The 23,409-nt window shown below is 37.1% G+C and overlaps 1 protein-coding gene across 10 annotated transcripts in view; it reads left to right on the top strand.

Annotated features, from left to right (window-relative positions):
- The window catches only part of LOC138696915 (semaphorin-1A), a 1,424,789-nt gene that overhangs the window by 468,685 nt on the left and 932,695 nt on the right, over positions 1 to 23,409 (top strand). The window lies entirely within an intron of this gene.

The raw sequence follows: 23,409 nt of genomic DNA on the forward strand, positions 1-23,409 counted from the left end.
AACCGTCTGGATTTAATGTTCCTAATTATGTCAGGTGAAGAATACAATGCGTGCAGTTCTGTTTTGTGTAACTTTCTCCATTTTCCTGTAACTTCAACCCTTTTAGCCCCAAATATTTTCCTAAGCATCTTATTCTCAAACACCTTTAACCTATGTTCCTCTCTCAGAGTGAGAGTCCAAGTTCCACAACCATAAAGAACAACGGATAATATAACTGTTTTATAAATTCTAACTTTCAGATATTTTGACAGCAGACTGGATGATAAAAGCTTCTCAACCGAATAATAATAGGCATTTCCTATATTTATTCTGTGTTTAATTTCCTCCCGAGTATCATTTATATTTGTTACTGTTGCTCCAAGATATTTGAACCTCTCCACCTCTTCAAAAGATAAATTTCCAATTTTTATAGTTCCATTTCGTACAATATTCTGGTCACGAGACATAATCATATACTTTGTCTTTTCGGGATTTACTTCCAAACCTATCTCTTTACTTGCTTCAAGTAAAATTCCCGTGTTTTCCCTAATCGTATGTAGATTTTCTCCTAACATATTCACGTCATCCGCATAGACAAACAGCTGATGTAACCCGTTCAATTCCAAGCCCTCTGTGTTATCCTGGACTTTCCTAATGGCATACTCTAGAGCAAAGTTAAAAAGTAAAGGTTATAGTGTATCTCCTTGCTTTAGCCCGCAGTGAATTGGAAACGCATCTGACAGAAACTGACGTATACGAACTCTGCTATACGTTTCACTGAGACACATTTTAATTAATCGAACTAGTTTCTTGGGAATACCAAATTCAATAAGAATATCATATAAAACTTCTCTCTTAACTGAGTCATATGCCTTTTTGAAATCTATGAATAACTGATGCACTGCACCCTAGGAATTAAATCAATGGTTTTCACAGAACGCGCTATAAAATGTTTGGTACGAAACAGTTTTTATTTCAAAAAGGAAGCAAAAACGAGGGAAATTGTATTAAACTTTTTTGTTTGAATTATCTCGAAATTAATTAAATTAATTAACATTACGTACGGTTCAGCCTATATATTCGTTGCTAAACCTTCTTATATGTTGTAGTACATTTGTTTAATGCAGTTAAATATCCAATGAATATTGAACCAGACATTAGTTTCGTAAGAATCAGTTTCGTAATACACAGTTACTCCGAAACTCGTTCAGAACTGGTCCGGTTCTTAGGGAATGGCACAACACCGAAACACCTGTCTGAAATTTCCCATTTGCAAGGTTAACATTTTGTCGTATTATAACTACAGATAAGATTGTCCTGGAAGTCTGAATTGATAATAAATAGAGATCTTAACATAGACATTAGAAGTAGGTCAGCAAGAGGTGTTGCTTGTTTCTAACCACTTAGAGCAAAAATTCCAGAACATAACGGAACAGGAATGCTGTGCCGACAGACCAGACGAAATTAAGAGAGGCATGATATTTGCACCTGTTTATTAATTTGTTGTTGTCCTCAGGCTCCTATTGTACTCCTCCTATTGCCAGCAAATAATTGTAATTGGTATATACCATTAATTATTGCGTAACTAATTAAAACTCGTTTATTGTGTTCTAGTATCCGCATGATGAAATGGAAATAGTTTTGGTCCTTTTAAGTTGTAATCAATCAATTGTGTATTATGAACAATGCAAGCCTAGAGCTAATAAAACTATGCATGATTTCCCTATAATTGCAATAACGATAAAACATTCATGTGTAATACGTGAATGATATTCGTCCTGAATGCATTGAAACGTCTATCAAAAATTTTCCTACGCAGAATGTGGTTCAGAAACTCTTCTCGTGCGAAACACACTAATAAAATATCGTAAAATGTTTTTCAGAGTTTCTCTATCCAAAGTTCTAAACCGTTATATCAAAATCATTTCTCCGAAATTTCAGGATCGTCCCTCTGTCCGAAAATATCACTATCCATAACATCTCTCTTTGGAAATTTTACTAATTGAAACGTTCTTCCATGTCCAGAAAGCCCTTTTTCTGAAATTTCCTCTTCCGGAATATCTTTCTTTAGAAACTTTTCCTATAGGAGCGTCTTTCTTTTGAAATTCCTCCTTTCGGAATATATTTCTTTCCAAATATTCTCTTTCGGAATGCCATTCCTCCGAAATTGACTCGTCCGGATGATCTTTCTTTCGAAATTGGCTCTTCTGGAACGTTTTTCTTCTCAAATTTCTCTTATCCGAAATCTCAATGTTTCGAATGTATTCCTTCCGAAATATAACTATCCGTTACTAATTTCTTAAGAGATGTTTCTGCTCTGAATTCTCTCAAATGTGTCTCTACTCGGAGCGTCTTTCCATCAGAACTTTTATTCCAATATTATATGTATTCAAAACATTTTCCTATCCGTGTCGTCTTCCTTTCGAAAATTCACTGTCTGGAACGCATTCCCTCCGAAATTTAGCTACCCGTATGGTCTTTCTCTAGATCTGCGTATTCGGTACGTTTTTGCTCCGATGTTTCTGTTTTGTCCTAAATTTGTTAGAAACATCTCTTCCTCCTGAATTTTTTATATTGGGAACATCTTTACTGCGAAGTTTTTGCAGCTTGAACGTCTTTACTCCGAAATCTAGTACTATACTCGGAACGGCTTTCTTCAAAATTTTCTGAATCCGAATCGTCTGAACTCCGAAATTAAATAGTATATTCGGAACGGCCTTATTCCAAACTTTCTGAATCCGGAACGTTTTAACTCCGAAATTAAGTACTATACTCGGAACGGCATTCTTTCAAAGTATCTGAATCCGAAACTCCGAAATTGAGTACTATATTCGGAACGGCCTTCTTCCGAACTTACTGAATTTGGAACATCTTAACTCCGAAATTAAATGCTATACTCGGAACTGCCTTCTTCCAGACTTTCTGAATCTGGAACGTCTTAACTCCGAAAGTAAGTGCTACACTCGGAACGGCCTTCCAAACTTTCTGAATCCGGATCGTCTGAACTCCGAAATTAAATAGTATACTCGGAACGGCCCTATTCCAGACTTTCTGAATCCGGAACGTTTTAACTCGGAAATTAAATACTATACTCCGAACGCCCTTCTTCCAAAATTTCTGAACACGAAACATCTTAACTCCGAAATTAAATACTATACTCGGAACGGCATTCTTTCAAAGTTTCTGAATCCGCAACTCCGAAATTAAGTACTATACTCGGAACGGCCTTCTTCCGAACTTTCTGAATCTGGAACATTTTAACTCCGAAATTAAATACTATACTCCGAACACCCTTCTTCCAAAATTTCTGTACACGAAACATCTTAATTCCGAAATTAAATACTATACTCGGAACTACATTCTTTCAAAGTTTCTGAATCTGGAACTCCGAAATTAAATACTATATTAGGAACGATTTTCTTTCAAAGTTTCTGAATCAGGGACATTTTAACTCCGAAATTAAATACTATACTCGGAACGGCCTTCTTCCAAACTTTCTGAATCTGGAGCATTTTAACTCGGAAATTAAATACTATACTCCGAACGCCCTTCTTCCAAAATTTTGTACACGAAACATCTTAATTCCGAAATTAAATACTATACTCGGAACTACATTCTTTCAAAGTTTCTGAATCCGGAACTTCGAAATTAAATACTATATTAGGAGCGGTTTTCTTTCAAACATTCTGAATCAGGGACATTTTAACTCGGAAATTAAATACTACTTATACTCGGAACGGCCTTCTACCAAACTTTCTGAATCTGGAGCATTTTAACTCGGAAATTAAATACTATACTCGGAACGGCCTTCTACCAAACTTTCTGAATCTGGAGCATTTTAACTCCGAAATTAAATACTATACTCGGAACGGCCTTCTACCAAACTTTCTGAATCTGGAGCATTTTAACTCCGAAATTAAATACTATACTCGGAACGGCCTTCTACCAAACTTTCTGAATCTGGAGCATTTTAACTCCGAAATTAAATACTATACTCGGAACGGCCTTCTACCAAACTTTCTGAATCTGGAGCATTTTAACTCCGAAATTAAATACTATACTCGGAACGGCCTCCTACCGAACTTTCTGAATCTGGAGCATTTTAACTGGGAAATTAAATACTATACTCCGAACGCCCTTCTTCCAAAATTTCTGAATCTGGAGCATTTTAACTCCGAAATTAAATACTATACTCGGAACGGCCTTCTACCAAACTTTCTGAATCTGGAGCATTTTAACTCGGAAATTAAATACTTTACTCGGAACGGCCTTCTACCAAACTTTCTGAATCTGGAGCATTTTAACTCGGAAATTAAATACTATACTCGGAACGGCCTTCTTCCAAACTTTCTGAATCTGGAGCATTTTAACTCGGAAATTAAATACTATACTCCGAACGCCCTTCTTCCAAAATTTCTGAACACGAAACATCTTAACTCCGAAATTAAATACTATACTCGGAACGGCATTCTTTCAAAGTTTCTGAATCCGGAACTCCGAAATTAAATACTATATTAGGAACGGTCTTCTTTCAAACTTTCTGGATCAGGAACATTTTAACTCCGAAATTAAATACTATACTCGGAACGGCCTTCTTCCAGACTTTCTGAATCCGGAACGTTTTAACTCCGAAATGAAGTGCTGTACTCGGTATGGCCTTCATAAACATTTTTGAGCCCGGTACGTCTTTCTTTGGAAGTCTCTGTAACTGGAACGCCATTCCTCCGAAGTTTCTGTACCCGTAACGTCTTCATCAAAGTAATGTAATTGTGAAACTTATCGATGTGAGAAGTAGGCCTTATATAAGGATATCGCATCGAAGACAACCACTCAGGAAGGAAGTGATACAAATGCGTCGCTAATTACGAAGGAGCCAGGAGCCGTCGCGGCGGATCCTGCTGCGTCTGTCCGCAGGTACTTGTCGGTCGGAGTCGGACTGACATGATGGTTTATGTCCTCCGGCTGCCTCCTCCGTTTCGATGCTCCCAGCCTTGCTTTCCTTTGTGTGGAGGGGTGGCGGCCGGCGGACGATCACTCTGCTCTCCTCTCCTCCGTCCTGGTTTTCAAGGTTAAGCACCGTAGTAATGACCGTCGGGCCGCCGCCGGGCGAGTGTGGCCATCACGCTGTTCCACCCGACTGCCTAATCCTCATTAATTGTAACAATCAAAATGACCCGCAGTTAAAAAAAAAAGAAAGAAAAAAAAGAAAGAAAATTAGACCCTAAAACAAAGTATTCGGTAGGGATATCGGATGCAGGCGGTACAGATTGAGGTGATGTAATAGGGTGATATACTGCTGTAGCAATTTTTACTGTTAAGAGATGACATACACTTAGAGATCGCTAACAAAAAACGAGAAATTAAACGAAATCCATACTAGGTTGTAAGGTCTGAAAACAAAATCCTAACACATCTAACTTAAGGGGTTAGGTACACTTACAGCAGTAAAATTTTTGGAAATATTCAACATTTTTTTTCCCTCCATTATTGTATCTTGTACAATAATGAAACTTGGTATGTGTAAAACACTGTCGTTCTGCTATATGAAAAAAAAAAAACATTTTTGCGATTAAAAAAATATATTAATTATTTATTTATTTTTTTTTTTTTTTTCAAAATTCATAATGGTGGTAGTTCACTGTGCAGTGATGAAGCGTTTCCCTCATAACTCATAAACTTTTTTTTTAACTTTTTCATGTTCTCTGTCTTTTATTTTGCTGCTGAAACTCATATTTATAATATCATTCTCTTTCAACTACATCCCGTCCACACCTGTGGAGTAACGGTCAGCGCGTCTGACCGCGAAACCAGGTGGCCCGGGTTCGGATCCCGATCGGGGTAAGTTACCTAGTTGAGGTTTTTTCCGGGGTTTTCCCTGAACCCAATACGAGCAAATGCCGGGTAACTTTCGGTGTTGGACCCCGGACTCATTTCACCGGCATTATCACCTTCATATCATTCAGACGCTAAATAACTTAGATGTTGATACAGCGCCGCAAAATAACTCAATAAAATAACTACATTCCTTAATAAATATTTTTTGTGTTAGAAGAAAATGCTGATATTTGACCATTTTTTAAATGAATTTATTTTTTATCGACAATCTGTCAAAGGTAGAGAAGTGATCTTGCATCATATGACATGCATAAATACACACAAAAAATTTAATCACAGAATGTTGGATAGTTTTTGAGTTATGTAGAAAACGCTTCATCGCTGCACAGTGAACTGAATTTAAAAAAAATATATATAAATAATTTTTTAAATCGTAAAAATATTTTTTCCATTATAGCAGAAGGACAGTGTTTTACACATACTAATTTTCATTATTATACAAGGTACAGTAATGGAGGACAAAAATGCTGAATATTTCGAAAATTTTACTGCTCTAAGCTGTACCTAACCCCTTAATAGAATAGATGGCCAGTCATTTTTATTTTCTCTTTCTCTTGTCTCTAGTTTCGTCCTTAATTCTCTTTCCAAAAATCCACAAAAAATATTGTATTTTCTGTTATAAGCTGCTTTTGTCATTGTTATCCTTCTTTTGACTTCCTGGCAGCAGCTCATGTTACTGCTTATATTAGTACACCACAAGTATTTGAAGCTGTGCACTTGCTCTACTGCCTTATTTTAAATTCGCACGTTTATCTTCTTTATTTTTCTTCTGATATCCATATTCTTCGTCTTATATGCATTCATCTTCATCCCATACCGCTCTCCGCTGTTATTTAGCTCCTTTACCATATCCCTTAGTACCTCATCGTTTGCTTTCAACGCCATGTGATCAGAAAATCTTATGCATTTAATTCTTATTCCTCCTACTATCACCTCTGCAATGTTCTGAAAACAGTTCTTCGGTTGAAGATGCATAGTAATGACTAGGACTATGATTCTTAGGTAAATAAATATTTTATTTTCACTGTAATAGAAACTCGTAATTGTGTTTTAAGTTTCGGGCAAGGTCCCTGAGCATATATTTTAAATTTTATTTCACATAGGCCTAACGCATATTTTGAGCTTTTTTATGTAAACATATATTTTCAAATATTCACATAAAAATACAAAATTGAGTTTTCATCAAATAATTTTCGATAAAATCCCCATTTCAGATTAATCACCACCAAATTTTTAAGTTATAACGATGATTCAGGGAGCAATTATAATTTCATAAACGTGAGATGTTTTTGTTTTCGTTTCCAATCATAAACATTTCTGTAGGGAGTGCAAGTTCTTTCTCAATGACCAAGGCGCTCTTTTTCACAGTACAAGGCAGTGTTCTACGATAATCGTCAGCCATATGTGATGGACAACTTGAGGATGAATCTCATTGTGCACTGTAATTCTCCAGCACTTGGCGAGATAGCATAATTAATACTGGCAGGTTCTGCATATTGTTTATACTTACTTACTTACAAATGGCTTTTAAGGAACCCGAAGGTTCATTGCCGCCCTCACATAAGCCCGCCAGCGGTCCCTATCCTGTGCAAGATTCATCCAGTCTCTATCATCATACCCCACCTCCCTCAAATCCATTTTAATATTATCCTCCCATCTACGTCTCGGCCTCCCTAAAGGTCTTTTTCCCTCCGGTCTCCCAACTAACACTCTATATGCATTTCTGGATTCGCCCATACGTGCTACATGCCCTGCCCATCTCAAACGTCTGGATTTAATGTTCCTAATTATGTCAGGTGAAGAATACAATGCGTGCAGTTCTGTGTTGTGTAACTTTCTCCATTCTCCTGTAACTTCATCCCGCTTAGCCCCAAATATTTTCCTTAGCACCTTATTCTCAAACACCCTGAACCTATGTTCCTCTCTCAGAGTGAGAGTCCAAGTTTCACAACCATACAGAACAACCGGTAATATAACTGTTTATAAATTCTAACTTTCAGATTTTTCGACAGCAGACTGGATGATAAGAGCTTCTCAACCGAATAATAACACGCATTTCCCATATTTATTCTGCGTTTAATTTCCTCCCGAGTGTCATTTATATTTGTTACTGTTGCTCCAAGATATTTGAATTTTTCCACCTCTTCGAAGTATAAATCTCCAATTTTTATATTTCCATTTCGTGCAATATTCTGGTCACGAGACATAATCATATACTGCATATTGTTTATATTCACATAAAATAATTTAAATATAATTAAATATTTTTCCGTCTTTGTCATACATTTTCCCGATTTTTGCTACATAAAAAATAATTATTTTCTCCATTTTTAACACCTGAAACTACGAACCCTAGTAATGACATGACACATTCGATGCAGTCGTCGAACCTTAAATTGACGAGTAAGGACGGGGCTTGTAAGAGTCTGTGGCGCACACCTCACGATCCAGTTTCAATCAGACGACCAATAAATCCAGCGAACTGACAGGAAACTGAGTCGGGACTTGTTAAAGTGTTATTTAAATGAGCCCGTTGGATTATACCGTCTAGCCTGACAGAGCTGATTCACCGCAGGTTGTATGGAGGTGCAGCAAGCTATAGAAATGATATAATGAACCCTACAAACACACGGTCTGCTCCCCGCACCGCCTCCCCCCCCCCGCCAAGCTCTGTGGTGCATCGCGTACCGCCGTGCCGTGTTTGTTCCTCTTGTAAGATGAAGACTTTACCACACTGATCAGAGCTGTTTGCAGAGGACCTAACACGTCAGGAAAGAAACTGGAGAAGTAAAGCATAAGAAAGAGAAAACTAGGAAAGTAAAGATGAGATGATGGCTTGCTTCGAGAGAGGGATCTGTAAAAATGAAGGATAAAGAAAAGAGAGAGAGGCAGGAGAGGTGATGAATAATAATGGAAGACAGGAAATGTGGTGAAAGGAAAATGGGGGCAGGAAAAATAAAGGAAGAAGGGAGACAGGGAAACTAGTGAATGAAGAAGGGATACAGGAATAGTAGTGGAGAAAAAGGGGAGTAGGAATAGTGGTGACGGAAGAAGCGAGGCAGGAAAACTGGTGAAAGAAGGGAGGCAGGGAGAGTTGCGAAGGAAGAAGGGGCAGGAAAAGTGGTGAAGGAAGGTGAATGCCAGAAAACTGGTGAAGAAAGAAGGGTGCAAGAAAACTTGTGAAGGAAGAAGGGAGGCAGGAAAAGTGATGAAGGAAGTGTGAAGGCGGGAAAGTAGTAAAGAAAGAAGGGGTAGGAAAAATGGTCCAGGGAAAAGAGGGAAAAGAAAAGTGGTGAAGGAAGGTGGATGTCAGGAAAACTGGTGAAGGAAGGAGGGAGACAAGAAAACTGGTGAAAGAAGAAGAAAGGCAGGAAGAGTGGTGAAAGAAGAAGGAAGGTGGGAAAAGTGCTGAAGGAAGAAGTAAGGCGGGAAAATTGGTGAAGGAAGAATGGAGGCAGGAAAAGCTGTAAAGAAAAGAAAGGCGGTAAGAGTGGTGAATGAAGATGGAAGGCGGGAAAACTTGTGAAGGAAGAAGGAAGGCGAGGAAACTTGTGAAGTAAAAAGGAAGGCGGGAAAACTTGTGAAGGAAGGCAGGAAAAGCGGTGAAGCAACAAGAGAGGCAGGAAAAGTGGCGAAGAAAGACTGGAGGGAGGAAAAGTGATGAAGGAAGAATTGAGGCAGGAAAAGCGGTGAAGGAAAGTAAGGCGGGAAGAATGGTGAAGGAAGAAGGGAGGCAGAAAAAGTGGTGTTCATTCATTCATTTATTTTATTCCATAGATGAGCAATTTTTACAATATTACAATTACAATTTTTACAAATTTTTATAGTTTTACAATTTAGTAATTTTCTACAATTTTTACAATTTTGTGCAATTTTTTTACAATATTTTGGCGAGATGTAGTGAGATGAGGTGAGGTCCTAGGATTCGCCAAAATAAAATGTAGGGAGAATAGAGGCAGGAAAAGTTGTGAAGGAAGAATGGAGGTAAGAAAAGCGGTGAAGGAAGAAGAGAGGCAAGAAAAGCGGTGAAGGAAGAAGGGAAGCAGGAAAAGCGGTGAAGGAAGAAGGGAGGCAGGAAAAGTGAAGGAAGAATGGAGGCAGGACACAAGACATTCAAAAGCATCGTGCATTCGTGTCACAAGAATAAACTGCAATACAATAACAAAGATGCAGAGGAAGATTTGTGTGCCATAATGCCATGACTGTCAGTGAATGTGATGGTCTTCACTAAATCGTCGATGCAGAAGCGTTCTACCAGAAGCGAGCGCCGTGTCTTCCAGTCCCTTCCTCGTGATGTCATCGCCTTTGTATCTCATTGTAGGTCATCCATCCTTCGTATTGTTTTCTTTAACTAAATCTGCACTGTTCATGTTTTACCTCACGGCGGGGGTTGCATTTGGGATCTCGGACCCTAGAAGCTGAAACATTCTAAGTAACGAAGATTGGCAAGATTACCACGTCATCACACACCACACCCTTCCATTTCCGAATTGAAAACCGTGGCACCAAGCTGTGAGAGCTGCATGTCCTTAAAGGGGCAGGCAGGAACGAGTTGCTTGCATTTCACTTTCCGTGGCCTCGAACCGGTGTTACAGTTGTGACGCAAGTGCAGATATCATCTTCGTTGTCTCCCCGTCCGCGTCCCCACACGCACCGAGGCCTGCTGCACTTTCTACTCCAGTCGCCGAGTCCCGCCTCTATCTGGTTCTGGTGACGACGGCGACGGTTGGGTAACCGTACAACCAGGCGCAGATAATAACGAAAACGTTAATATATTGATGGCCGGTTTCACCAACCTTCGTTATTAATGTCGTCATTAGGGCTAGGATTTTGATGACATATGAATCATAAAAAAATGTCCTAAAACAATGCATTTATTACCTAAAAATCTTCCAAAAAATGCCCTTAAAAATTCCCTAAAAATTTATTTTACATTCTAAAATTGGCTTAGTAGGAAAAGGAATTTTGTGCTACTTAATATTTAGACTAGTAATTAAATTAAATTCTGGTACCAACATTTAAGTTTATTTAATTTTACATATTTTTTTCTAAGTGGTACACTTTAATTAATTATTTTACCTGATGCAGTTTCCATGTAGCCCATCACAAGGCCGCTCTTATCCGGAATTAGCAAGTATAGAGGAGTCTATATTGAAGGGATGGTTGGACTGATTCATTACATGGGGTGTACTACGTTAAAAGGGTAATATTTGTGTAGAAAAACGGTTAAAATATTATACAAAATAATGGGTATTAGCCACCGGCGTAGCTCAGTCGGTTAAGGCGATTGCCTGCCAATCCGGAGTTGCGCTTGGGCACGGGTTCGATTCCCGCTTGGGCTGATTATCTGGTTGGGTTTTTTCCGAGGTTTTTCCCAACCGTAAGGCAAATCTATGGCGAATCCTCGGCCTCATCTCGCCAAATATCATATCACTATCACCAACTCTATCGCCGCTAAATAACCTCGTAGTTGGTACAGCATCGTTAAATAACCAAGTAAAAAATAAAGGGTATTAATGGACAAAATATGTAGACAAAATATTAAAGGAAATAAACATTATTTTATATTAATAATGAGGATTTGTGGCCAAAATTAAATGAAAATGCCTCAAAAATGTCCGAATAACACAAAAGATGCTCTTATGAGTTGAAACAGGCAAAAAAATGAAAAAAAAATGCCCTAACAAATGTGTCTTCAAACACTCAGTTTATCACATAACATATAAATATTAAAGCGGCTATGTTTCTGGCTTACTAGGAAAAAGATACAATTTCATCAAAATCCTAGCCCTAGTCATCATTATAACGTCTCGTTAAATAATTTAATGACACGTTACTGAGTTTTTGTGTTTCACCAAGCATATTGCTAACGCATCTTTAAACTTATCGTTAATTTATTAGAACCTAATTCGTCGGGTTAAAACAGTAACGATGCGTTAAGAACTCAATACCATGCCGGGCGTATTCGATGCTGAAATTCATTATGCAGAACTTCAAATTATTGGCGATTATATGTGGTAATAACACTCGGAATAATCATTTTGAAGATTTAAGTGATAAAGAGTTCCACGAAGCCACACATTAAGGAAATAAGTGCGAGGGGGAGTCAAAAAGTAACCTTAATAATCGTTTTATTAATTTATTGAATATATACAAAAAAACTACAAACACCTTTCAACATAGTATAACAGGAACACTTGCAATTAACGTAGGAATAATAATAATAATAATAATAATAATAATAATAAACTATTAACATTAACGATGTCTTGTTTATTTACTTATTTACTACATCTCATCTTTATGGTGGGAAGTGTTTCCTAAATGGTTCAATAATTTGTGAAAGTGTAGGCCTATATGTTCCTCCTGAACCTCTCGCGCTTTATGTTGGAGATTAGTAGATTAATATGATTAATATTAAAAATGTATTTTGTCTGACGACATGAAATTCATTGCTTTGATTAAACGATTCACGAGACCTAATCTAAAAATGTATTTTGTCTGACGACATGAAATTCATTGCTTTGATTAAACGATTCACGAGACCTAACCTAAAAATGTATTTTGTTTGATCACGTGAAATGATTAGTACAAACTCCGAAAACCGAATGTCACTTTGAAATGTATGCTTAAGAATACTTACTTACTGCTAATAACTTTGCTATTTTAGTAGCTATAATTGCTGTCTCCGTGCGCATTTTCTATCGATCACCCAAATGCATGTATCACACTATACGTTATATTTATTTATACTTACCTGAGTATAATCTTGAATTGTAACTACAACGTAATGCAACACATAAAATAACTATTATGTATTAATATAATACTGATAGTAGTTAATTGTTAGCATGTTCGAATTTCACTTCCAGTAATCGGCTCAGAAATCTAGAACAATTAGAGTTTTCAGAATTTGCACTGCCAACAACATCTGTTCCTGATGCCAACATAAGTTAGAAAATCACTACCACTTGTAGTATTTCTCAGTATCGAAATTCAAAACGAAGTTGGCAAAAGAAAATTCAACCTTAAAACTAGAAAATCACCATAATCCACTAGCGTATGTAGTAATGGGGGGGAAAAATTAATAGGTTTCACCCTTCGGGAATGAAGTAAGCTTATCCGGACTGTACTGGGTGTTCATTTCAAAGTGTGTCATGACGTCACTGTTGTCAGCGATTTGAAGCGAGTTTCAGCTTTTATGTCAGAGACGTTGCCTATTAATCAAGGCGTTCATTCTGAACTTGAGAACGTGTACAGTATAACTTGAACGTCGTAGCAACAGATGGCGGTATTTACGGTCTATGTGCTACCATAACCTCTTTCGAACTGTGTTTTGCGCGGGCATGTCGTACGCAAGGTATTTGTTATCATCGGTTGCGTACGGCAACATTCCACAATACAAATCAAATGCTCCGTGTCCATGTTGACCGTCGAAGTTAATGTCAACAAATACTTCAGAAATCGTTTTAACCCTCTCCCCATATCCCGACGGTAAGAAAAAAACTCACCTCAGTACATGTTTCCGAACAGTTCACATTCCTGCCACTACCGGCGTTACGGTACGCATCGGTAGGAACTCTTCTGAATGAACGCCGTATTTGCCAGGCAACTTCTCTGGCACATAAGTAATACGCCTCTGCGGAAGTGTGGGAAGATTGAATTCTCTAGGCTCATTGGCTAGCCACATGACGGCATACAGCGAGCCATGACACACTTTGAACTGAACAGGCATATACGCTACTTGTGGACAGTCCTGCGAAATTGTTGCTTACGTACAGGTGGACTCCCATTAAGACGCTCTCCAAATTTTAATTTCGTATCTGTACATAATTTTGTATATTACATGGAAATTAAGAATGTGAAATTGTAAATTCAAAATTTAAACATTTTCAAAACAGTCCAGCCTATCACTGTGATATAGGCCTACACGGGGCTGTGGATCCTTCCCTTGAACTTCATATGTCATACCTCCCTTTCAAGGGCGTCAGTAGGTCTAAGTGCAAAAGAACTTGGCAAAATGTAGAAGCACTTCAGTTTCTCCGTCTATGAACGAACCCGTACGAGGACGAATAATGCAAACTTTCGAGTTGTTTTATAGGAATCGCGTGAAACATTGCTCAAACTGTATTTATTGTTAGCGTTCCTTTAATTTCGAAAGTTGCCGGCTGGGAAGTGAACAAATTAACTTACGCGCTGTGACGAGAAATAAGTCAGTCCGTCTGTCTGCATCTGATTGATTGTCCCAGCAACACAATTACATCCAATTAACTCTCCGCTGCGCCCGGTTACAGGAAATCGCTGTCATCGTTATGTACGATCATTGTGGCTTCGGTACAGCACTGAGCGGCTTCGTATAAAAACTTCCAGCTATAAATTCAATCGAAAGGCTTTATTGCTATTGCTGGGTAGGAAACCGACGCGAATGAGACGAGATGTGCATACACAATCCGGAATAGAAAGCACTAATTTAGCCACTTAGAACAGTGAAGTTTTCGTCTCTGTGTTTCAATGAAAAACTAGAAATAGTTATCTAATGTCCTATCTGTGTTTCTGCTAATGTCTAAAAAAAATTTCAAAGTCTGTCCTTGATCAACTAGCTACATAATCGAACTTTCAAGCTTCTATTATTAAATATAAAACATTGACTTATTTATATCCTGTCAACGTAAGCCCGAGATTCCAACCATTTACTTTCATCTGAAAAGTACTCAACGAAATATGCATGTCATCATTTTAATATAACCAAATTTCCAACCTCTACTTCCATCTCAAGATGGACCCATGCAGTCACGAGGTGGGACCCCTACGTCGGAAAGAGAGGACAGGGAAGACCACGGCTCAGATGGTCTGACATGTTTACCAGAGAGGCGGGGGAGCAATGGTCGAGGACAGCAAAGAACAGAGTTTTGTGGAAAGAACTGGGGAAGGTCATTGTAAATAGATAACGTAATCAGTGTTAAGATATTGTAAATAATAAAGTCAGTATTAGTGAAAGTGTAAGATAAGTTTTGTAAATAGTAAAGTCAGTGTTGAGAAAGTGTCAGGTAAATAGTGTAAATAGCAATCAGTGTTTGTCAGAGTGTCAGTGTCAGTATAATGTGTGTAGTGCAAGAAAAAAAAATGAACAAAGAACAGAGTGCTGAGACTAGTTAAAGTTGAACAGGGTTATTAACAATGTCACAAAAGTAGTATACACGACAAGCTCGCCTGGTTTGGCTCACCAAGCGAGTACACTTGAGCCATCCCTGTCGAGGGGGTTCTAACCCCATCACAGGAGGTCTGTGCCCAACATGGGACATCATGGCTAACATTCATTCATTCACTTCCATCTCAAAAACTGAACGAAAACTAGGCCTACATGTCATTTTAATACGACCAAAGTTGAAAGCCTCTGATGTTATCCGAAAAACTGAATACAAATTTCCTAGCGTGTACTCTTACTTGGAAATCTAAATGCCATAATTTTAAAATAACCGAAATTCCAGCCTCCTACTTTTATCTGAAAAACCTGGTGAAATCTTCATCTTATCATTTTAATACATCTGAAGCTCTAAACTTCTACTGCTGAAAATGTCTTGTGATTCAGGTTCTGGCTGATAAGTAGGCCTACATCTATTATCAGGCAGTATATCTCACGTGACGATGTGTGTCAGAAGAAGAACAATTATTGTTGCATTCATCTTAAATCTGATGAATGTAATGCGAGTATGTTATTAGTCAGTGACGGAGGGGGAAAGGAAATGATCATCGTACCACATTATCTCCGGCTTAGTCGCCTCATGAATGATGCCTTATTGATGTCTCCAAGCTTTCATTTTTACCTGAAAACTGAACGAAATCTACAAGTCATTATTTTAATACGACGGACGTTCTGAACTTCTGTACTTATCTAAAAAAAAAAAAAAAAAAAACAACAGAACGAAATCTACAAGTCGTCATTTTAATACAACCGAAATTACAAGCTTCAATTTTCATCTGAAAAACTGAACGAAATCTAGAAGTCATCGTTCTAATACGATCGATGTTCCAAGTTTCTATTATTATCTGAAAAACAGAACGAAATCTACAAGTCATCATTTTAATACGACCGACCTTCCAAGCTTCTATTATTATCTGAAAAACAGAACGAAATCTACAAGTCATCATTTTAATACGACCGACCTTCCAAGCTTCTATTATTATCTGAAAAACAGAACGAAATCTACAAGTCATCATTTTAATACGACCGACCTTCCAAGCTTCTATTATTATACGAAAAAACAGAACGAAATCTACAAGTCGTCATTTTAATACAACCGAAATTACAAGCTTCAATTTTCATCTGAAAAACTGAACGAAATCTAGAAGTCATCGTTCTAATACGATCGATGTTCCAAGTTTCTATTATTATCTGAAAAACAGAACGAAATCTACAAGTCATCATTTTAATACGACCGACCTTCCAAGCTTCTATTATTATCTGAAAAACAGAACGAAATCTACAAGTCATCATTTTAATACGACCGACCTTCCAAGCTTCTATTATTATCTGAAAAACAGAACGAAATCTACAAGTCATCATTTTAATACGACCGACCTTCCAAGCTTCTATTATTATACGAAAAAACAGAATGAAATCTACAAGTCATCGTTTTAATACGACCGACCTTCCAAGCTTCTATTATTATCTGAAAAACAGAACGAAATCTACGAGTCATCATTTCAATACGACCGACGCGACGTTCCAAGCTTTTGTTTTTACTTGAAAAACTGAATGAAATCTAGGCCAACATGTCATTTTAAAACGACCAAAGTTGTGAGGTTTTATTCCTATTTCAAAAACTGAACGAAATATACGTACATGTAATCATTTTAATATGACTTCTGTTTTTATCTGAAAAACTGGACAAAGTATGTCATTTTAATTTTCCTTATACCAATCTCTGCAATAATAGTTCGTAGAGATCTGAGAAAGCATCACATGTGCAACAGACTAGTATCAACAATGCTTTAGTTCCATGAAACCCACGACGTAGCGTCTATGTAGCGTCAAACTCTCTTCTTAACCGTTGTGTACAAAACGGACTGCTTAAAGTTTACGTAACAGAATAAATATTTAATATCACTAAGTTTTACAACGAGATTTCTGTTTTAATTACTTAGGACTCTGTGTAGCGTATGGGAAGAGCAAAGATTTAAGCAATAAAGTAAATTAAATTCAAAATATGTACCGTGTTGCAACAAGTGAATTAGTGAGAAAGTCTGGGCAAGAAACAGATCTAAAACTTTAGGCCCCTAAACCAGGAACTGTTTTGTAGACAAGACGTAGATAATAAAGTAGTGATTAGAATGGAATAAGCTACAAAATTGATATGACCTTAAAGTTGTGAATTGACACACAAAGATGGCTCGGAGAGAAACAATATACACATTATAATAAATATTTCATAAATAAAAATGTACGTATGTGTATACTGATAATTGGCTTATGCCAGGTGGCAGTATCACATAGTCTAATACAAAAGACATTTCCATTAATTTGTATAACAGTAATGATACGAAAATAATACAGAGTGGGCACAAAGTCCCGTTACCTTCTATAAATACCTCGAATATGCACATTATTTATCTAATTCCGGTCATAATGCAGACATACGTCCACTTTACACTAGCTGTGTGTTCTAAGTGTCCAAAGGATCAGTATGTCCTCCATCATTCTCCTCACAAAATAATGCGTCGCAAGTTTCATTGCAACATTCGCCTCAGGATTCCTGATGTAACTGTTGTAAAGCGCATCGCACGTCGTCATTCAAATTATCAATGGTGTCGTACCGTTCCTGTGCAACAGTGCTCTTGATTAAACCCCACAGTCCATTGTCACAGGTTTCCACAATTCTAGATTGGCCGTGGGTCATCCATCTTACCATTTCCTCTCGACTGGCCACCTCACAGCCCTGACCTCACAAAACATGGAAGTGGTGGGAGAGGAGGACACCGAATATTTTTATAACAGTAAGGAAGAAATTTGATCCGAACAAATGTAACTTCTCGTTCTTCAAAGGAATTTTACAATATTTATATTTGTTTGGATCAATTTTTTTTTTTTTTGCAAATTTAAAGAACAAAACTAAATTACTTTCAATCATTTATCAACAGTAATCTCACTAGAGGTTTTGATTTATCTAGAGAAAATCAAAACTCGAGTGGGATTTAATTGACTATTACACGATTAGAAGAAAGTATATAAAGATTAGAAGTAACGAAGTACTCCAATACAATAAAATATTAATTGACTTACGAAAATATAACTGTCTTCAAATTTGTACCATCTCAACATTATAAATATTACGCTAGTAGATGGCAGTAGTGTGTTATGAATAGCTGTTTTCTTATCAGTTTTGCCAACTATGGAATCTTCATTGAACTCTGTGGACGGTTACTGGTCAAGAAGGCTTTGTTGATTCAGTTTCATTTTTATTAAAACAGTTGCATTCCACTTCAATTATCCCGATCCCAGTAATCAACGTCACTTGACAGATGATTTTCTATATATCTTAGTATTAAACAATCTCTGATACGTGACTATTCATAATATCATATAGCAGAAGCTATAACATAACCTAATAATGTGAACAAGTGTTAGAAAAGTTTTAATTAGGGATGATGAAATAAACAAGAAATATTTTAATTAACGACGATGAAATAAAAAATAAACATGAATAATTTTAAAAGAAACAATTATTGAAAGTAGGTACAAATTTCAAATTTGAATGTTTTAGTGGCTGGTGGTTCAGTTGATGTTATATTGGACGTGTGCCTAAAAGAAATGAACTTGGTGATGAACATGTATCCCTCAACTTATTCAGGATTTCCGAATGGTGCTCTTCATACACATTTTATTTGTAAATAGTGTTTCAGGGAAGATGCATAGCTATGGCCAGTGATCTTTATTAATTCTTGTTCTTGAATGCCAATGCGAGTCATATTTGAAAGTGCTGTGCATCGACTGCAGTGGTTTGTAATTTTCTGTTCTTTGACGTCCAGACCAGTGCAGTTTGAAATGTTGGCAAACAAAGAAACAAATGCTAGGGACGCGATAAAATTGTGCGATAAGCAGTCATGATTAGTTGAAAGACGTCCTTTCGTACCGTTTTATTGGTCAAAAGTAGTGTGACGTAGTAAAAGTGTAATAGTCATAATAATACACTGCTCTCTTAAATTGACTGAGCATACTGAGAATTAAATTAAATCAATGGCTTTCCCAAAACATGCTATGAAATGTTTCATAATGTTGGTGTCCGTGCAATTACTTTAAAATATCATCACAAAAACACATCTTGTGATATTTTGCAATTATATGTAAACACTAAAATAATGCAAGTCTGGAGGAGAAAAAATTGTTTGAATTTTTTGATATACGACATTTTGCACGAACACCAACGATATGAAACAATTTTTATCTTGAAAAGGAAGCAAAAACGAGCAAAACTGTATTAAACGTTTTGTTTGAAATATTTCAAAGACTAACCCCCTAATTACATTATTTACAGCTTACTATGTATAGCAAAACAAATGGAAAATTCGTGAACAATAATTTAAATTTGCACAGTACACTTCAAGTTTCAAGTAACAAGAAGCTAGCAAAAAGAGATTTACGATAACCTGGATTAGAATGGAGCGCAACCATAATTCAGACCCGTGCGAAGTGCTTTCTTTATGGTTACCAACGTTTATATTCAGACTTCCTCGTCAACCGCAGAGAATTGACGCGGCTAGAAATCCGTAAGATTTCAAAGTTGGTAGTCATACATTATTAAAGCGGAGAAATTGAGACGGGGAGGGAACAGGGCTCGCGGCTCATAGAGATTTGAAGGGAAGAGGCCTTTTGGGGAGGTTAACCGGATGTGGGAGGGCAGTACAATAATTGTCCACAGAGAGCGCTGTGAGGATGTAGGCTGGATTGTAATAAAAACCCTCGACTTTAGCAGAAGGTCCTTGTGACAGAACCTCCTCATTTTGTACAAGTCAACTGTTGTGGCAGTCAGCTTGTTGGGGAAACTCGTATAGCTTTATTTACTCCCTTTCTCATTTCCTTCGACTGTTTTTCTGTTTTCCCTTCTCTTCATTTCAGTCTTATTTCTACCTTTGTTCATTTCTTTCTATCTCTTTTCATTCACTTCATTTTTCTTTCCTTGGCCTATCGTTTCTCCTTTCCCTTTTGTTCGATTCAGTTCCTTCATTCAATCTTTTTTCGCCTTTCCTTTGTTTTTCTATTTTATTCCTTCTTCCTTTGCTTTCTCTCTCTGCAGTATTTCTCTTTCATTCTATTTATCACTTCTTTTCACGTTTTCCTTTTCTTTCCCTTTCCTTCTTTAATTTTTCATCTTTTTTCCTCATATTTTTTTTCAGTTTAATTTTTTTTTTTTCTTTTTAGAATTGTATATACGGTATATATTTTTCTTTTACTACCCCTTCATTCCTTTATATTTTCCTCCACTTTCATTTTTCTCCTTTCCATTTTTTCTTTTCACTTCTCTTTCCTTTTGACTTTTCTTTCCTGTTCTCTTCACTTTTTTCTTTTTGTTTTCCTTTTTTCTTTCCTTTTTCCTTTTCCTTCTTAACTTTTCTCCCTTTATTTTATTCCATATCTTTTCCCTTTTTCCATTTCTCTTTTATTTCTTCATTTTTCTTCCCTTACTTATACAGTTATTGCTTTCCTCCATTTTCTTTTCTTTCCCTTCTCTTTTCTTTGTTCCTTCTCTGTCCTCTTTAATTTCTTTTCTTTTTTTCTTCCCTTCTTTGTTTTTTTATTTTCACTCTTTTTTTCTCCTTTCTTCATTCCTATTTTCTTTTCTTTCCTTCCTTTTTATTGCTTTCTTTTATCTTTCCTTTCTTTTTTATTTTATTCCTGTCTCGTTGCCTTCTCTTTGATTTTCTTTCTTCTTGGCTTCGTTTTTACTCCTTTTCAGTTTTTTCTTTTTTCTTTTATCCTTTTTCCTTCTCGTTTTTCTTTTTTTCTTTTCTCATTTTCCTCATCTTTCTCTTCCTTTTATTATCTTCCTTTTCTTTTCTTGTTCCATTTTTTGTTTCTCGTCTTATTTGATCAATTTTTCTTCTATTTACTTTCTTTCGTCCATTTTTCTTTATCTTTCTTTCTTTTTTTGTCTTCTCTTTCCTGTATTTGTTTTCTCTTTTTTTTCTTTCTTTTTTAATCCTTTTTTCTTTCTTCCTTTCTCTATGCTTTCATCTTCCTGTTTTCTTTCCTTGCTTTTTATTGCCCTCTTTTTTCCTTCCGTTTTTATTTTATTTCTGTGTCGTTCCTTTTTTCTTTGTCTCCTTCCTCAATTGTGTTCCTTCATACAAGACAATTGTCATCGTACCGTAAACTGGGGTAAACTTCACCGCTGGGGTAAAGTTGATCACAAAAAAAAGTATAAATTATGATCTCAGCCCTAATTTTGACTTAGAATTTTATTAAAAAAAAATCTGAGAAATGGAGAAAAATAATGAACTTTAAAAATTTTATCAGTGCATTTTAGGTCATGATTTAAATCTTTTTTCTTTCTTTCCGGTCAAGTTTACCCCAGTTTACGGTATTAACAAAAGCCCAACAACCATTCTCGTGAAGGGATTCAAATGAACGACTGAGCGCCTTGTTGTATTTGTACGTTATGAAATTAGAAACTCAATTTTCGCGATGAAGAAAATATGATAAACTTCTTCTTAAGAATTTGTTGAAGGAAGTGTTAACATTAACTTGGGAAAGGCACCACCTTGATAGCTGTAATGGAGAGCGGAGAGGAATGTGGACTATTTTTCAATTTGATCTTGATTCTTTACCCTCTTTTTTTTTAACAACCTGAGGCGAAATAAGAGTAATAAAAACTTTTAAAAATAGTGGCTGCTTGTTGGCCTTTATGAACTCTACGCACGATGACTACGTCCAAGTTTGCCGAATCTCTCAAAAACATCCATGAAAAATGTTTCTTGCCCCCCGAAGCGATCTACTTCCCTCGGTATAATTAGTTCTGTGGACAGCAGCAGCGGCAGAACTGTGCTATTACTGGTACAGACAGACGTACATACATTGAGACCGGACCGCTTCGCCCCAGGCTCAGGTTTCCCACCATCACAAAGACTATAGGACGAGCTGCCCGCCCTGCAGCTTCACGTTCAGATCACTGCTTTCCATCTCCCGCCCCCGCCTACTCCGCACACCCCTTACCCTCGAGCTTCATAATTCATAATGACGCGTTGGAGGCCCAGTATTGTAACAGCTCTTCAAAAGACGTGGTGGGAAACGTCTGAAGGGTTGTGGAAACCATTCACCGAAAGATAATGAAAACAAACACCGCAAGCATGTAAATTGCTTCGTATAAATCATGATCTTAATGCTGATTGAAAAACCGTTATCCTTGCTTCGATCTCTGGAAGGGTGCGACCTAATTTGAATTCTGTCTTCGTATAATGTCACTCCTTTCCCTGTTTCTTTGTAATGCGTGCTGGAGTAGCAGCGTTTCCTAGGAGATATGATTAATTAGATTGCTGGAACATCTGTGACGTCAGCTGGATTCCTTCGGGCTGTGATTCACAATCAAATATGCTAGAGGACAAACTAATTGTTTCATCCATCTCTTAGCGGCCGATGGGAGGGGAAAATTTCAAAACATTAAGACCGGAGATGACGAAAATTATATAACGAGCCCCTTCGTTAAAGTCTTGTAGTGGTGAACCCTTTGTGATTTATGTTAGGTAGGACATGTAGCTTTAAATTGACTAAGCGAGGAACCTATTAATTTTGGTGGGAAACGCTTTCAGAAAGTATCGCTCAGAACAAGATAATAACTGTTTACATAGTGCACACAAAGCGGCGAGTCTTGTTACTAGTTAATTTAACAGCTTTAGCACTCTGGTTACATGGAATGTAATTTTATTCCAACCAGTGATGGTATAGAGACGAAGATAAAATATAACTCTGCTTTTAAAGTAGGCTGTAGAAGTATATAGGATTGGATTGGATTCTGGATTGCAGGTAGAGGTGGACCAAACCTTCCAGGTCAGTTTGCCCACAATCATATAGTCCATCGTCATTTCGTAAACGGACATCTTGTCCACTTTTTTTGTCCATATATACTCTGACCATCTCAAACGTTTGGATTTAATGTCCCTAATTATGTCAGGTGAAGAATACAATGCGTGCAGTTCTGTGTTGTGTAACTTTCTCCATTCTCCTGCAACTTCATCCCTCTTACTTACTTGCTTACTTACTTACTTATTTACTGGCTTTTAAGGAACCCGGAGGTTCATTACCGCCCTCACATAAGCCCGCCATTGGTCCCTATTCTGAGATAGATTAATCCATTCTCCTTCATATCCCACCTCCCTCAAATCCATTTTAATATTATCTTCCCATCTACGTCTCGGCTTTCCTAAAGGTTTTTTTTCCCTCCGGCCTCTCAACTAACACTCTATATGCATTTCTGGATTCGCCCATACATGCTACATGCCCTGCCCATCTCAAACGTCTGGATTTTATGTTCCTAATTATGTAAG

Source organism: Periplaneta americana, chromosome 3, assembly GCF_040183065.1.
Source record: "Periplaneta americana isolate PAMFEO1 chromosome 3, P.americana_PAMFEO1_priV1, whole genome shotgun sequence".
In the NCBI taxonomy this organism is placed as follows: Eukaryota; Metazoa; Arthropoda; class Insecta; order Blattodea; family Blattidae; genus Periplaneta; species Periplaneta americana.